Genomic DNA, 16,666 nt, shown 5'->3' on the forward strand with positions numbered 1-16,666 from the left:
CTCCTTGTGCTCTCTCTGTACTTACTCCAGATATTCTTCCTCTCCGGACTCTTTCTCCAGATATTCTTCCTCTCCCTGCGCTCTCTCCGTACTCTTACTGCAGATATTCTTCCTCTCCCTGCGCTCTCTCCGTACTCTTACTGCAGATATTCTTCCTCTCCCTGCGCTCTCAACGTATTCTTATTCAAAATATTCTCCCTCTCCCTGCACTGACTCCGTACTCTTACTCCAGATATTCTTCCTCTCCCTGCGCTCTCTCCATACTCCTACTCGAGATATTCTCCCTCTCCTTGCGCTCTCTCAGTACTCTTACCCCAGATATTCTTCCTCTTGCTGCGCTCTCTCTGTACGCTTACTCCAGATATTCTCCCTCTCTCTGTGCTTTCTCCGTACTCTTACTCCAAATATTCTACTCCCTGTGCTCTCTCCGTAGTCTTACTCCAAATATTGTCCATCTCCCTTCGCTTTCTCCGTACTCTTACTCCAAATATTCCGCCTCTCCCTGCGCTCTCTGTACTTACTCCAAATATTCTCCCTCTACCTGCACTCTCTCTGTACTTTTACTCCAGATATTCTCCCTGCACTCTCTCCGTACTATTACTGCAAATATTCTCCCTCTCCCTGCGCTCTCTTACTCCAACTATACCCTCTTTCCCTGCGCTCTCTCTGTACTCTTACTCCAGATATCCTCCCTGCGCTCTCTCTGTACTCTTACTCCAGATAGTCTTCCTCTCCCTGCACTCTCTCCGTACTCTTACTCCAAATATTCTCCTTGTGCTCTCTCTGTACTTACTCCAGATATTCTTCCTCTCCGGACTCTTTCTCCAGATATTCTTCCTCTCCCTGCGCTCTCCGTACTCTTACTGCAGATATTCTTCCTCTCCCTGCACTCTCAACGTACTCATTCAAAATATTCTCCCTCTCCCTGCACTCACTCCGTACTCTTACTCCAGATATTCTTCCTCTCCCTGCGCTCTCTCCGTGCTCTTACTCCAGATATTCTCCCTCTCTCCATACTCTTACTCCAGATATTCTCTGTGCTCTCTCCGTACTCTTACTCCAGATATTCTCCCTCTCTCCATACTCTTAGTCCAGATATTCTCTGTGCTCTCTCCGTACTGTTAGTCCAGATATTCTCCCTGTGCTCTCTCCGTACTCTTACTCCAAATATTCTCCCTCTCCCTGCGCTCACTTCATACTCTTACTCCAGATATTTTCCTCCCTGCGCTCTTTCTGTACTCTTACTCCAAATATTCTCTTTCTCCCTTCGCGCTCTCCATACTCTTACGCCATATATTCTCCCTCTTCCTACGCTTTCTCCGTACTCTTACTCCAAATATTCTCCCTCTCCCTGCGCTCTCTCTGTACTCTTACTCCAGATGTTTTTACTCTCTGTGCTCTTTCTGTACTCTTACTCCATATACTCTCTCCCTGCGCTCTCTCAGTACTCTTACCCCAGATATTCTTCCTCTCGCTGCACTCTCTCTGTACGCTTACTCCAGATATTTTCCCTCTCTCTGCGCTTTCTGCGTACTCTTACTCCAGATATTCTCCACCATGTACTTTCTCCGTACTCTTACTCCAAATATTGTCCATCGCCCTTCGCTTTACCCGTACTCTTACTCCAAATATTCCCCCTCTCCCTGCACTGTCGCCGTACTCTTACTCCACATATTCTTCCTCTCCCTGCGCTCTCTCCGTACTCTTACTCAGATATTCTCCCTGTGCTCTCTGTACTCTTACTCCAAATATTCTCCCTCTACCTGCACTCTCTCTGTACTCTTACTCCAAATATTCTCCCTCTACCTGCACTCTCTCTGTACTTTTACTCCAGATATTCTCCCTGCACTCTCTCCGTACTATTACTGCAAATATTCTCCCTCTCCCTGCGCTCTCTTCGTACTCTTACTCCAACTATACTCTCTTTCCCTGCGCTCACTCTGTACTCTTACTCCAGATATCCTCCCTTCGCTCTCTCTGTACTCTTACTCCAGATATTCTTCCTCCCTGCGCTTTCTCCGTACTCTTACTCCAGATATTCTTCCTCTCCCTGTACTCTCTCCGTACTCTTACTGCAGATATTCTCCCTGCGCTCTCTGTACTCTTACTCCAAATATTCTCCATCTCCCTGCGCTCTCTCCGTACTCTTACTCCAGATATTCTCCCTGCGCTCTCTGTACTCTTACTCCAAATATTCTCCCTCTCCCTGTGCTCTCTCCATACTCTTAATCAAAATATTCTCCCTGCGCTCTCTGTACTCTTACTCCAGATATTCTCTCTCTCCCTGCACTCTCTCCGTACTCTTACACCAGATATTCTTCCTCTCGCTGCGCTCTCTCCGTACTCTTACCCCAGATATTCTTCTTCTCCCTGCGCTCTCTCTGTACTCTTACTGTAGATATTCTCCCTGCGCTCTCTGTACTCTTACTCCAAATATTCTCCATCTCCCTGCGCTCTCTCCGTACTCTTACGCCAGATATTCTCCCTGCGCTCTCTGTACTCTTACCCCAGATATTCTTCTTCTCCCTGCGCTCTCTCCGTACTCTTACTGTAGATATTCTCCCTGCGCTCTCTGTACTCTTACTCCAAATATTCTCCATCTCCCTGCGCTCTCTCCGTACTCTTACTGTAGATATTCTCCCTGCGCTCTCTGTACTCTTACTCCAAATATTCTCCATCTCCCTGCGCTCTCTCCGTACTCTTACTCCAGATATTCTCCCTGCGCTCTCTGTACTCTTACTCCAAATATTCTCCATCTCCCTGCGCTCTCTCCGTACTCTTACTCCAGATATTCTCCCTGCGCTCTCTGTACTCTTACCCCAGATATTCTTCTTCTCCCTGCGCTCTCTCCGTACTCTTACTGTAGATATTCTCCCTGCGCTCTCTGTACTCTTACTCCAAATATTCTCCATCTCCCTGCGCTCTCTCCGTACTCTTACTGTAGATATTCTCCCTGCGCTCTCTGTACTCTTACTCCAAATATTCTCCATCTCCCTGCGCTCTCTCCGTACTCTTACTCCAGATATTCTCCCTGCGCTCTCTGTACTCTTACCCCAGATATTCTTCTTCTCCCTGCGCTCTCTCCGTACTCTTACTGTAGATATTTCTCCCTGCGTTCTCTGTACTCTTACTCCAAATATTCTCCATCTCCCTGCGCTCTCTCCGTACTCTTACTGTAGATATTCTCCCTGCGCTCTCTGTACTCTTACTCCAAATATTCTCCATCTCCCTGCGCTCTCTCCGTACTCTTACTCCAGATATTCTCCCTGCGCTCTCTGTACTCTTACTCCAAATATTCTCCCTCTCCCTGTGCTCTCTCCATACTTTTAACCCAGATATTCTCCCTGCACTCTCTCCATACTCGTACTCCAGATATTCTTTCTACCTGTGTTCTCCACATATTCTTACTTTAAATATTAAATCTCTTCCTGTACTCTTTTATTCTCTTCTACATATATTCTCCCTCTCCCTGTACTCTCTCCACATATATTATCTCCATCCACTGTCCTCCCTCTTCTCATACTCTTATCTGTATTCACAACCTGTTGCAGAGGTGTTGGGCCTCTCAGGAGACCACCCTCATTGTAGGCAGACATTGATAGCGCAAGGACGGTCCTAGCTGCATTCCCAGACTGGGAACCATCAGAGAAAAAAATAAAAGTAAAAATAAGATTTTACTCACCGGTAAATCTATTTCTCGTAGTCCGTAGTGGATGCTGGGGACTCCGTAAGGACCATGGGGAATAGACGGGCTCCGCAGGAGACTGGGCACTCTAAGAAAGATTTAGTACTACTGGTGTGCACTGGCTCCTCCCTCTATGCCCCTCCTCCAGACCTCAGTTAAGGAAAATGTGCCCGGAAGAGCTGACAGTACAAGGAAAGGATTTTGGAATCCAGGGTAAGACTCATACCAGCCACACCAATCACACCGTATAACTCGTGATAACATACCCAGTTAACAGTATGAACAACAACAAAGCATCAACCACGGATGCCAACATAACATAACCCTTTATTAAGCAATAACTATATACACGTATTGCAGAAAGTCCGCACTTGGGACGGGCGCCCAGCATCCACTACGGACTACGAGAAATAGATTTACCGGTGAGTAAAATCTTATTTTCTCTAACGTCCTAGTGGATGCTGGGGACTCCGTAAGGACTATGGGGATTATACCAAAGCTCCCAAACGGGCGGGAGAGTGCGGATGACTCTGCAGCACCGAATGGGCAAACACAAGGTCCTCCTCAGCCAGGGTATCAAACTTGTAGAATTTTGCAAAGGTGTTTGAACCCGACCAAGTAGCTGCTCGGCAAAGCTGTAATGCCGAGACCCCTCGGGCAGCCGCCCAAGAAGAGCCCACTTTCCTTGTGGAATGGGCTTTTATCGATTTTGGATGCGGAAATCCCGCCGCAGAATAAGCCTGCTGAATCGTGTTACAGATCCAGCGAGCAATAGTTTGCTTTGAAGCAGGAGCACCCAGCTTGTTGGATGCATACAGGATAAACAGCGAGTCAGTTTTCCTGACTCCAGCCGTTCTGGCCACATAAATCTTCAAAGCCCTGACTACATCAAGCAACTTGGAATCCTCCAAGTCACGAGTAGCCGTAGGCACCACAATAGGTTGGTTCAAATGAAAAGATGACACCAACTTCGGCAGAAATTGTGGACGAGTCCATAATTCTGCCCTGTCCACATGGAAAACCAGATAGGGGCTTTTACATGACAAAGCCGCCAATTCTGACACACGCCTAGCCGAAGCTAAGGCCAAAAGAATGACCACCTTCCATGTGAGATACTTCAGCTCCACGGTCTTAACTGGCTCAAACCAGTGGGATTTCAGGAAACCCAACACCACGTTGAGATCCCAAGGTGCCACTGGTGGCACAAAAGGGGGCTGAATATGCAGCACTCCCTTAACAAACGTCTGAACCTCAGGAAGAGAAGCCAGTTCTTTTTGAAAGAAAATGGATAGGGCCGAAATCTGGACCTTAATGGAACCCAATTTCAGGCCCAAAGTCACTCCCGACTGTAGGAAGCGAAGGAAACGGCCCAGCTGGAATTCCTCCGTAGGGGCATTCCTGGCCTCACACCACGCAACATATTTTCGCCATATACAGTGATAATGTCGAGCCGTCGCGTCCTTCCTAGCCTTTATTAGCGTAGGAATGACCTCATCCGGAATGCCCTTTTTCTGCTAGGATCCAGCGTTCAACCGCCATGCCGTCAAACGCAGCCGCGGTAAGTCTTGGAACAGACAGGGCCCCTGTTGCAACAAGTCCCGTCTTAGAGGCAGAGGCCATGGGTCTTCTGTGAGCATTTCTTGCAGTTCCGGGTACCAAGTCCTTCTTGGCCAATCCGGAACAATGAGTATTGTTCTCACTCCTCTTTTTCTTACGATTCTCAGCACCTTGGGTATGAGAGGAAGAGGAGGAAATACATAGACCGAATGGAACACCCACGGTGTCACTAGTGCGTCCACAGCTATCGCCTGAGGGTCCCTTGACCTGGCGCAATACCTTTTTAGCTTTTTGTTGAGGCGGGATGCCATCATGTCCACCTGTGGCAGTTCCCATCGATTTGTAATCTGCGTGAAGACTTCTTGATGAAGTCCCCACTCTCCCGGGTGGAGGTCGTGCCTGCTGAGGAAGTCTGCTTCCCAGTTGTCCACTCCCGGAATGAACACTGCTGACAGTGCTTGCACGCGATTCTCCGCCCAACGAAGAATCCTGGTGGCTTCCGCCATCGCCACCCTGCTTCTTGTGCCGCCCTGGCGGTTTACATGAGCCACTGCGGTGATGTTGTCTGACTGAATCAGCACCGGTTGGTTGCGAAGCAGAGGCTCCGCTTGACTCAGGGCGTTGTATATGGCCCTTAGTTCCAGGATATTTATGTGCAGACAAGACTCCTGACTTGACCACAACCCTTGGAAGTTTCTTACCTGAGTGACTGCCCCCCATCTTCGGAGGCTCGCATCCGTGGTCACCAGGACCCAATCCTGTATGCCGAACCTGCGGCCCTCGAGAAGGTGAGCACTCTGCAGCCACCACAGAAGAGACACCCTGGCCCTGGGGGATAGGGTGATCAGCCGATGCATCTGAAGATGCGATCCGGACCACTTGTCCAACAGATCCCACTGAAAGATCCTCGCATGGAACCTGCCGAAGGGAATGGCTTCGTATGATGCCACCCTCTTTCCCAGGACTCGCGTGCAGTGATGCACCGACACCTGTTTCGGTTTTAAGAGGTCTCTGACTAGAGTCACGAGCTCCTGAGCCTTCTCCGCCGGGAGAAACACCTTCTTCTGGTCTGTGTCCAGAATCATGCCCAGAAAGGGCAGACGCGTCGTAGGAATCAGCTGCGACTTTGGGATATTCAGAATCCAGCCGTGCTGTTGCAACACTTCCTGAGAGTGTGCTACGCTGATCAGCAACTGCTCTCTGGACCTCGCCTTTATGAGGAGATCATCCAAGTATGGGATAATTGTGACTCCTTGCTTTCGAAGGAGCACCATCATTTCCGCCATTACCTTGGTAAATATTCTCGGTGCCGTGGAGAGCCCAAACGGCAACGTCTGGAATTGGTAATGACAGTCCTGTACCACAAATCTGAGGTACTCCTGATGAGGTGGATAAATGGGGACATGTCCAGAGACACCCTAAAATCCCCCTCTTCCAGGCTTGCAATGACCGCTCTGAGCGATTCCATTTTGAACTTGAATCTTTTCAGATAAATGTTCAGGGACTTTAAATTCAATATGGGTCTGACCGAACCGTCCGGTTTCGGTACCACAAACATTGTGGAATAGTATCCCCTTCCGTGTTGAAGGAGGGGAACCTTTACCACCACATGCTGGAGATATAACTTGTGAATTGCCGCTAACACTACCTCCCTTTCCATGGGGGAAGCTGGCAGGGCCGATTTGAGGTAACGGTGAGGGGGCATCACTTCGAATTCCAGCTTGTATCCCTGAGACACAATCTGTATAGCCCAGGGATCCACCTGTGAGCGAACCCACTGGTGGCTGAAATTTCGGAGACGCGCCCCCACCGCTCCTGGCTCCACCTGTGGAGCCCCAGCGTCATGCGGTGGATTTAGCGGAAGCCGGGGAGGACTTCTGTTCCTGGGAACTAGCTGTATGGTGCAGCTTCTTTCCTCTACCCCTGCCTCTGGCAAGAAAGGATGCACCTCTGACTTTCTTGCTTTTTTGTGATCGAAAGGACTGCATTTGGTAATACGGTGCTTTCTTAGGCTGTGAAGGAATATATGGCAAAAAATTTGACTTCCCAGCCGTAGCTGTGGAAACTAGGTCCGAGAGACCGTCCCCAAACAATTCCTCACCCTTGTAAGGTAAAACCTCCATGTGCTTTTTGGAGTCGGCATCACCTGTCCATTGCCGAGTCCACAGGACCCTTCTGGCAGAAATTGACATTGCATTTATTCTAGAGCCCAGTAGGCAAATGTCCCTCTGGGCATCCCTCATATATAGGACAGCGTCTTTTATATGCCCCAGGGTCAGTAAAATAGTATCCTTGTCCAAGGTATCCAGTTCCTCAGACAGATTATCTGTCCATGCTGCTACAGCACTACACATCCAGGCCGACGCAATTGCCGGCTTCAGTAGAGTACCTGAATGTGTATAAACAGACTTCAGGATACTTTCCTGCTTCCTATCGGCAGGATCCTTTAGGGAGGCCGTATCCTGTGACGGCAGGGCCACCTTCTTAGATAAGCGTGTCAGAGCTTTGTCTACCCTAGGGGAGGATTCCCAGCGCATCCTGTCCGTTGGCGGGAAAGGGTACGCCATAAGTAACCTTTTGGAAATCAGCACTTTCCTATCAGGGGAATCCCACGCTTTTTCACATAACTCATTTAACTCATGTGAAGGGGGAAAAGTCACCTCTTGCTTTTTCTCCCCAAACATATAAACCCTCTTATCAGGGACAGGGTTTACCTCTGATATGTGCAATACATCCTTCATTGCTATAATCATGTAGCGGATGGCTTTAGCCATTTTAGGCTGCAATTTTGCATCATCGCCATCGACACTGGAGTCAGAATCCGTGTCGATATCGGTGTCAATAATTTGGGATAGTGGGCGCTTCTGAGACCCTGACGGCCTCTGCGCTGTAGGATCAGGCATGGGCTGAGACCCCGACTGTCCCAAGGTTTCAGCTTTATCCAACCTTTTATGCAAGGAGTTTACATTATCATTTAACACCTTCCACATATCCATCCAATCAGGTGTCGGCGGAGACACGTCATTCATCTGCACCTGCTCTGCCTCCACATAGCCCTCCTCGTCAAACATGTCGACACAAGCGTACCGACACACCACACACACTGGGGATGCTCTATATGAGGACAGGACCCCCACAAGGCCTTTTGGAGAGACATAGAGAGAGTATGCCAGCACACACCCCAGCGATATATAACCCAGGAATTACACAGTAACTTAGTGCTTACCCAGTAGCTGCTGTATATATGATTAATGCGCTAAATTTATGTGCCCCCCCCCCCCCTCTCTTTTTACCCTCTTTCTACCGTGAGTCTGCAGGGGAGAGCCTGGGGAGCTTCCTCTCAGCAGAGCTGTGGAGAGAAAATGGCGCTGGTGAGTGCTGAGGAAAAAGCCCCGCCCCCTCAGCGGCAGGCTTCTGTCCCGCGATTTTGTGTAAAAATAATGGCGGGGGCTCATGCATATTACAGTGCACAGCTGTATATATGCTGCTTTTTGCCAGGAGGTACTCAATTGCTGCCCAAGGCGCCCCCCCTGCGCCCTGCACCCTACAGTGACCGGAGTGTGTGGGTTGGTGTGGGAGCAATGGCGCACAGCTGCAGTGCTGTGCGCTACCTCATATGAAGACAGGAGTCTTCTGCCGCCGATTTTGACGTCTTCTTGCTTCAACCCGCCGGCTTCTGTCTTCTGGCTCTGCGAGGGGGACGGCGGCGCGGCTCCGGGAACGGACGACCAAGGTTAAGTTCCTGTGTTCGATCCCTCTGGAGCTAATGGTGTCCAGTAGCCTAAGAAGCGCAACCTAGCCGCAGTTAGTAGGTTTGCTTCTCTCCCGTCAGTCCCACGTAGCAGAGAGTCTGTTGCCAGCAGAAGCTCTCTGAAAATAAAAAAACTAACTAAAATAATAAGAATTTACTCACCGGTAATTCTATTTCTCGTAGTCCGTAGTGGATGCTGGGACTCCGTAAGGACCATGGGGAATAGCGGCTCCGCAGGAGACTGGGCACAACTAAAAGAAAGCTTTAGACTAACTGGTGTGCACTGGCTCCTCCCACTATGACCCTCCTCCAGACTTCAGTTAGGATACAGTGCCCGGAATAGCTGACACAATAAGGAAGGATTTTGAATCCCGGGTAAGACTCATACCAGCCACACCAATCACACCGTATAACTCGTGATACAATACCCAGTTAACAGTATGATAACAACTGAGCCTCTCAACAGATGGCTCAACAATAACCCTTTAGTTAAACAATAACTATATACAAGTATTACAGACCATCCGCACTTGGGATGGGCGCCCAGCATCCACTACGGACTACGAGAAATAGAATTACCGGTGAGTAAATTCTTATTTTCTCTGACGTCCTAAGTGGATGCTGGGACTCCGTAAGGACCATGGGGATTATACCAAAGCTCCCAAACGGGCGGGAGAGTGCGGATGACTCTGCAGCACCGAATGGGCAAACTCTAGGTCCTCCTCAGCCAGGGTGTCAAACTTGTAGAATTTAGCAAATGTGTTTGACCCCGACCAAGTAGCTGCTCGGCAAAGTTGTAGAGCCGAGACCCCTCGGGCAGCCGCCCAAGAAGAGCCCACCTTCCTCGTGGAATGGGCTTTCACTGATTTAGGATGCGGCAGTCCAGCCGCAGAATGTGCAAGCTGAATCGTACTACAGATCCAGCGAGCAATAGTCTGCTTTGAAGCAGGTGCACCCAACTTGTTGGGCGCATACAGGATAAATAGCGAGTCAGTCTTTCTGACTCCAGCTGTCCTGGAAACATAAATTTTCAGGGCCCTGACTACGTCCAACAACTTGGAAGCCTCCAAGTCTTTTGTAGCCGCAGGCACCACGATAGGTTGGTTCAGATGAAAGGCTGATACCACCTTAGGGAGAAATTGGGGACGAGTCCTCAATTCTGCCCTATCCATATGGAAAATCAGATAAGGGCTTTTACATGACAAAGCCGCCAATTCTGATACACGCCTGGCCGAAGCCAAGGCCAACAACATGACCACTTTCCACGTGAGATACTTCAAATCCACGGTTTTAAGTGGCTCAAACCAATGTGACTTTAGGAAATCCAACACCACGTTGAGATCCCAAGGTGCCACTGGAGGCACAAAAGGGGGCTGAATATGCAGCACTCCCTTAACAAAAGTTTGAACTTCAGGTAGTGAAGCCAGTTCTCTCTGGAAGAAAATCGATAGAGCCGAAATCTGGACCTTAATGGAACCCAATTTTAGGCCCATAGTCACCCCTGACTGTAGGAAGTGCAGGAAACGGCCCAGCTGAAATTCCTCCGTTGGGGCCTTCCTGGCCTCACACCACGCAACATATTTTCGCCATATGCGGTGATAATGGTTTGCGGTTACTTCTTTCCTAGCTTTAATCAGCGTAGGAATGACTTCCTCCGGAATGCCCTTTTCCTTCAGGATCCGGTGTTCAACCGCCATGCCGTCAAACGCAGCCGCGGTAAGTCTTGGAACAGACAGGGCCCCTGCTGCAGCAGGTCCTGTCTGAGCGGCAGAGGCCATGGGTCCTCTGACATCATTTCTTGAAGTTCCGGGTACCAAGCTCTTCTTGGCCAATCCGGAACAATGAGTATAGTTCTTACTCCTCTTCTCCTTATTATCCTCAGTACCTTTGGTATGAGAGGAAGAGGAGGGAACACATAAACCGACCGGTACACCCACGGTGTCACTAGAGCGTCCACAGCTATCGCCTGCGGGTCTCTTGACCTGGCGCAATATCTTTCTAGCTTTTTGTTTAGGCGGGACGCCATCATGTCCACCTGTGGCCTTTCCCAACGGTTTACAATCAGTTGGAAGACTTCTGGATGAAGTCCCCACTCTCCCGGGTGGAGGTCGTGCCTGCTGAGGAAGTCTGCTTCCCAGTTGTCCACTCCCGGAATGAACACTGCTGACAGTGCTAACACGTGATTTTCCGCCCATCGGAGAATCCTTGTGGCTTCTGCCATCGCCGTCCTGCTTCTCGTGCCGCCCTGTCGGTTTACATGGGCGACCGCCGTGATGTTGTCTGACTGGATCAGTACCGGCTGGTTTTGAAGCAGGGGTTTTGCCTGACTTAGGGCATTGTAAATGGCCCTCAGCTCCAGAATATTTATGTGCAGGGAAGTCTCCTGACTTGACCATAGTCCTTGGAAGTTTCTTCCCTGTGTGACTGCCCCCCAGCCTCGAAGGCTGGCATCCGTGGTCACCAGGACCCAGTCCTGTATGCCGAATCTGCGGCCCTCTTGAAGATGAGCACTCTGCAGCCACCACAGCAGAGACACCCTGGTCCTTGGAGACAGGGTTATCAGCCGATGCATCTGAAGATGCGATCCGGACCACTTGTCCAACAGGTCCCACTGAAAGGTTCTTGCATGGAACCTGCCGAATGGAATTGCTTCGTAGGAAGCTAGCATCTTTCCCAGGATCCGCGTGCAGTGATGCACCGACACCTGTTTTGGTTTTAGGAGGCCTCTGACTAGAGATGACAGCTCCTTGGCCTTCTCCTCCGGGAGAAACACTTTTTTCTGTTCTGTGTCCAGAACCATCCCCAGGAACAGTAGACGTGTCGTAGGGACCAGCTGTGACTTTGGAATATTTAGAATCCAGCCGTGCTGTTGTAGCACCTCCCGAGATAGTGCTACCCCGACCAACAACTGCTCCCTGGACCTCGCCTTTATCAGGAGATCGTCCAAGTACGGGATAATCAAAACTCCCTTCTTTCGAAGGAGTATCATCATTTTGGCCATTACCTTGGTAAAGACCCTCGGAGCCGTGGATAGACCGAACGGCAACGTCTGGAATTGGTAATGACAATCCTGTACCACAAATCTGAGGTACTCCTGGTGAGGATGGTAAATGGGGACATGCAGGTAAGCATCCTTGATGTCCAGTGATACCATGTAATCCCCCTCGTCCAGGCTTGCAATAACCGCCCTGAGCGATTCCATCTTGAACTTGAATTTTTTTTTATACGTGTTCAAGGATTTCAAATTTAAAATGGGTCTCACCGAACCGTCCGGTTTCGGTACCACAAACATTGTGGAATAGTAACCCCGTCCTTGTTGAAGTAGGGGGACCTTTACTATCACCTGCTGGGAATACAGCTTGTAAATTGCCTCTAACACTGCCTCCCTGCCTGAGGGAGTTGTTGGCAAGGCAGATTTGAGGAAACGGCGTGGGGGAGACGTCTCGAATTCAAGCTTGTACCCCTGAGATACTACTTGAAAGATCCAGGGATCCACCCGTGACCGAGCCCACTGATCGCTGAAATTTTTGAGACGGGCCCCCACCGTACCTGGCTCCGCCTGTGGAGCCCCAGCGTCATGCTGTGGACTTAGAGGAAGCGGGGGAGGACTTTTGCTCCTGGGAACTGGCTGTATGCTGCAGCTTTTTCCCTCTACCTCTGCCTCTGGGCAGAAAGGACGCGCCTTTAACCCGCTTGCCCTTATTGGGCCGAAAGGACTGTACCTGATAATACGGTGCTTTCTTTGGCTGTGAGGGAACATGGGGTAAAAATGTAGACTTCCCAGCTGTTGCTGTGGAAACGAGGTCCGAGAGACCATCCCCGAACAACTCCTCACCCTTATAAGGCAAAACTTCCATGCGCCTTTTAGAATCTGCATCTCCTGTCCACTGCCGAGTCCATAACCCTCTCCTGGCAGAAATGGACATTGCACTTATTTTAGATGCCAGCCGGCAAATATCCCTCTGTGCATCCCTCATGTATAAGAGTGCGTCTTTAATATGCTCTACGGTTAGCAATATAGTGTCCCTGTCTAGGGTATCAATATTTTCCGACAGGGAATCTGACCATGCAGCTGCAGCACTTCACATCCATGCTGAAGCAATACCTGGCCTCAGTATAACACCTGTGTGTGTATATATAGACTTCAGGATAGCCTCCTGTTTTCTATCAGCAGATTCCTTCAGGGCGGCCGTATCCGGAGGGGTGGTCTTCTGTTTGCCGGCGGTCGGGCTCCCGGCGCTCAGTATACCGGCGCCGGGAGCCCGACAGCCGGCATACCGACAATTATTTTCCCTCGTGGGGGTCCACGACCCCCATAGAGGGAGAATAAAATGGTGTGGCGCGCGTAGCGCGCCACCGTGCCCGTAGCGTGGCGAGCGCAGCGAGCCCGCAAGGGGCTCATTTGCGCTCGCCAAGCTGTCGGTAAGCCGGCGGTCGGGCTCCCGGCGCCGGGATGCTGGTCGCCGGGAGCCCGACCGCCGGCCAGCCGTAGTGAACCCTATCCGGAGACGGTAGTGCCACCTTCTTTGACAAGCGTGTGAGCGCTTTATCCACCCTAGGGGATGTTTCCCAGCGTGACCTATCCTCTGGCGGGAAAGGGTACGCCATTAGTAACCTCTTAGAAATTACCAGTTTCTTATCGGGGGAAGCCCACGCTTCTTCACACACTTCATTTAATTCCTCAGATGGAGGAAAAACAACTGGTAGTTTTTTCTCTCCAAACATAATACCCTTTTTTGTGGTACCGGGGGTAACATCAGAAATATGCAACACATTTTTCATTGCCTCAATCATATAACGTGTGGCCCTATTAGAAGATACATTAGTCTCATCGTCGTCGACACTGGAGTCAGTATCCGTGTCGACATCTGTGTCTGCCATCTGAGGTAGCGGGCGTTTTAGAGCCCCTGATGGCTTTTGAGACGCCTGGGCAGGCACAGGCTGAGAAGCCGGCTGTCCCATATTTGGTATGTCGTCAAACCTTTTATGCAAGGAGTCGACACTGTCGCGTAATTCCTTCCACAGAACCATCCACTCAGGTGTCGACCCCGCAGGGGTGACATCACATTTATCGGCATCTGCTCCGCCTCCACATAAGCCTCCTCATCAAACATGTCGACACAGCCGTACCGACACACCGCATACACACAGGGAATGCTCTGACAGAGGACAGGACCCCACAAAGCCCTTTGGGGAGACAGAGAGAGAGTATGCCAGCACACACCACAGCGCTATATAACACAGGGATCCCACTATAAATGAGTGTTTTTTCCCTTATAGCTGCTTATATTATATATATATACTGCGCCTAAATTTAGTGCCCCCCCTCTCTTTTTTACCCTTATGTAGCTTGACACTGCAGGGGAGAGCCAGGGAGCGTCCTTCCAGCGGAGCTGTGAGGGAAAAATGGCGCCAGTGTGCTGAGGGAGATGGCCCCGCCCCTTTTCCGGCGGACTTCTTCCGCTTTTTCTGGAATTCTGGCAGGGGTATTTTTACACCTATATAGCCTTCCTGACTATATATGGTGTAGATTTGCCAGCCAAGGTGTATTATATTGCCCTCAGGGCGCCCCCCCCCAGCGCCCTGCACCCATCAGTGACCGGAGTGTGAGGTGTGCATGAGGAGCAATGGCGCACAGCTGCAGTGCTGTGCGCTACCTTGTTGAAGACAGAAGTCTTCTGCCGCCGATTTTCCGGAACACTTCTTGCTTCTGGCTCTGTAAGGGGGCCGGCGGCGCGGCTCCGGGACCGAACGATCGAGGTCGGGTCCTGTGTTCGATCCCTCTGGAGCTAATGGTGTCCAGTAGCCTAAGAAGCCCAAACTACCACCAGTTAGGTAGGTTCGCTTCTTCTCCCCTTAGTCCCTCGCTGCATTGAGTCTGTTGCCAGCAGATCTCACTGTAAAATAAAAAACCTAAAATATACTTTCTCTCTAGGAGCTCAGGAGAGCCCCTAGTGTGCATCCAGCTCAGCCGGGCACAAGATTCTAACTGAGGTCTGGAGGAGGGTCATAGTGGGAGGAGCCAGTGCACACCAGGTAGTCTAAAGCTTTCTTTTAGTTGTGCCCAGTCTCCTGCGGAGCCGCTATTCCCCATGGTCCTTACGGAGTCCCAGCATCCACTTAGGACGTCAGAGAAAATAAGAATTTACTTACCGATAATTCTATTTCTCGTAGTCCGTAGTGGATGCTGGGAACTCCGTAAGGACCATGGGGAATAGCGGCTCCGCAGGAGACAGGGCACATCTAAAGAAAGCTTTAGGATCACCTGGTGTGCACTGGCTCCTCCCCCTATGACCCTCCTCCAAGCCTCAGTTAGGATACTGTGCCCGGACGAGCGTACACAATAAGGAAGGATTTTGAATCCCGGGTAAGACTCATACCAGCCACACCAATCACACTGTACAACTTGTGATCTGAACCCAGTTAACAGCATGATAATAGAGAAGCCTCTATAAAAGATGGCTCACTACAACAATAACCCGAATTTTTTGGTAACAATAATTATGTACCAGTATTGCAGACAATCCGCACTTGGGATGGGCGCCCAGCATCCACTACGGACTACGAGAAATAGAATTATCGGTAAGTAAATTCTTATTTTCTCTGACGTCCTAGTGGATGCTGGGAACTCCGTAAGGACCATGGGGATTATACCAAAGCTCCCAAACGGGCGGGAGAGTGCGGATGACTCTGCAGCACCGAATGAGAGAACTCCAGGTCCTCCTCAGCCAGGGTATCAAATTTGTAGAATTTTACAAACGTATTTGCTCCTGACCAAGTAACTGCTCGGCAAAGTTGTAAAGCCGAGACCTCTCGGGCAGCTGCCCAAGATGAGCCCACCTTCCTTGTGGAGTGGGCATTTTAAGATTTTTGGCTGTGGCAGGCCTGCCACAGAATGTGCAAGCTGAATTGTACTACAAATCCCACGAGCAATCGTCTGCTTAGAAGCAGGAGCACCCAGTTTGTTGGGTGCATACAGGATAAACAGCGAGTCAGATTTTCTGACTCCAGCCGTCCTGGAAACATATATTTACAGGGCCCTGACCACGTCAAGCAACTTGGAATCCTCCAAGTCCTTAGTAGCCGCAGGTACCACAATAGGTTGAAAAGTCCTCAATTCTGCCCTGTCAGAATGAAATATTAAATAAGGGCTTTTATATGATAAAGCCGCCAATTCTGACACACGCCTGGCTGAAGCCAGGGCTAACAGCATCGTCACCTTCCATGCGAGATATTTTAAGTCCACAGTGGTGAGTGGTTCAAACCAATGTGACTTTAGGAAACTCAACACAACATTGAGATCCCAAGGTGCCACTGGAGGCACAAAAGGAGGCTGTATATGCAGTACCCCTTTTACAAATGTCTGAACTTCAGGCACTGAAGCCAGTTCCTTTTGGAAGAAAATCGACAGGGCCGAAAATTGAACCTTAATGGACCCTAATTTTAGGCCCATAGACAGTCCTGTTTGCAGGAAATAGAGGAAACGACCCAGTTGAAATTCCTCTGTAGGGGCCTTCTTGGCCTCCCACCACGCAACATATTTTCGCCAAATGCGGTGATAATGTTTTGCGGTTACGTCCTTCCTGGCCTTGACCAGGGTAGGGATGACTTCATCTGGAATGCCTTTTTCCTTCAGGATCCGGCGTTCAACCACCAAGCCGTCAAACGCAGCC

This window comes from Pseudophryne corroboree, chromosome 12 (assembly GCF_028390025.1).
Source record: "Pseudophryne corroboree isolate aPseCor3 chromosome 12, aPseCor3.hap2, whole genome shotgun sequence".
In the NCBI taxonomy this organism is placed as follows: domain Eukaryota; kingdom Metazoa; phylum Chordata; class Amphibia; order Anura; family Myobatrachidae; genus Pseudophryne; species Pseudophryne corroboree.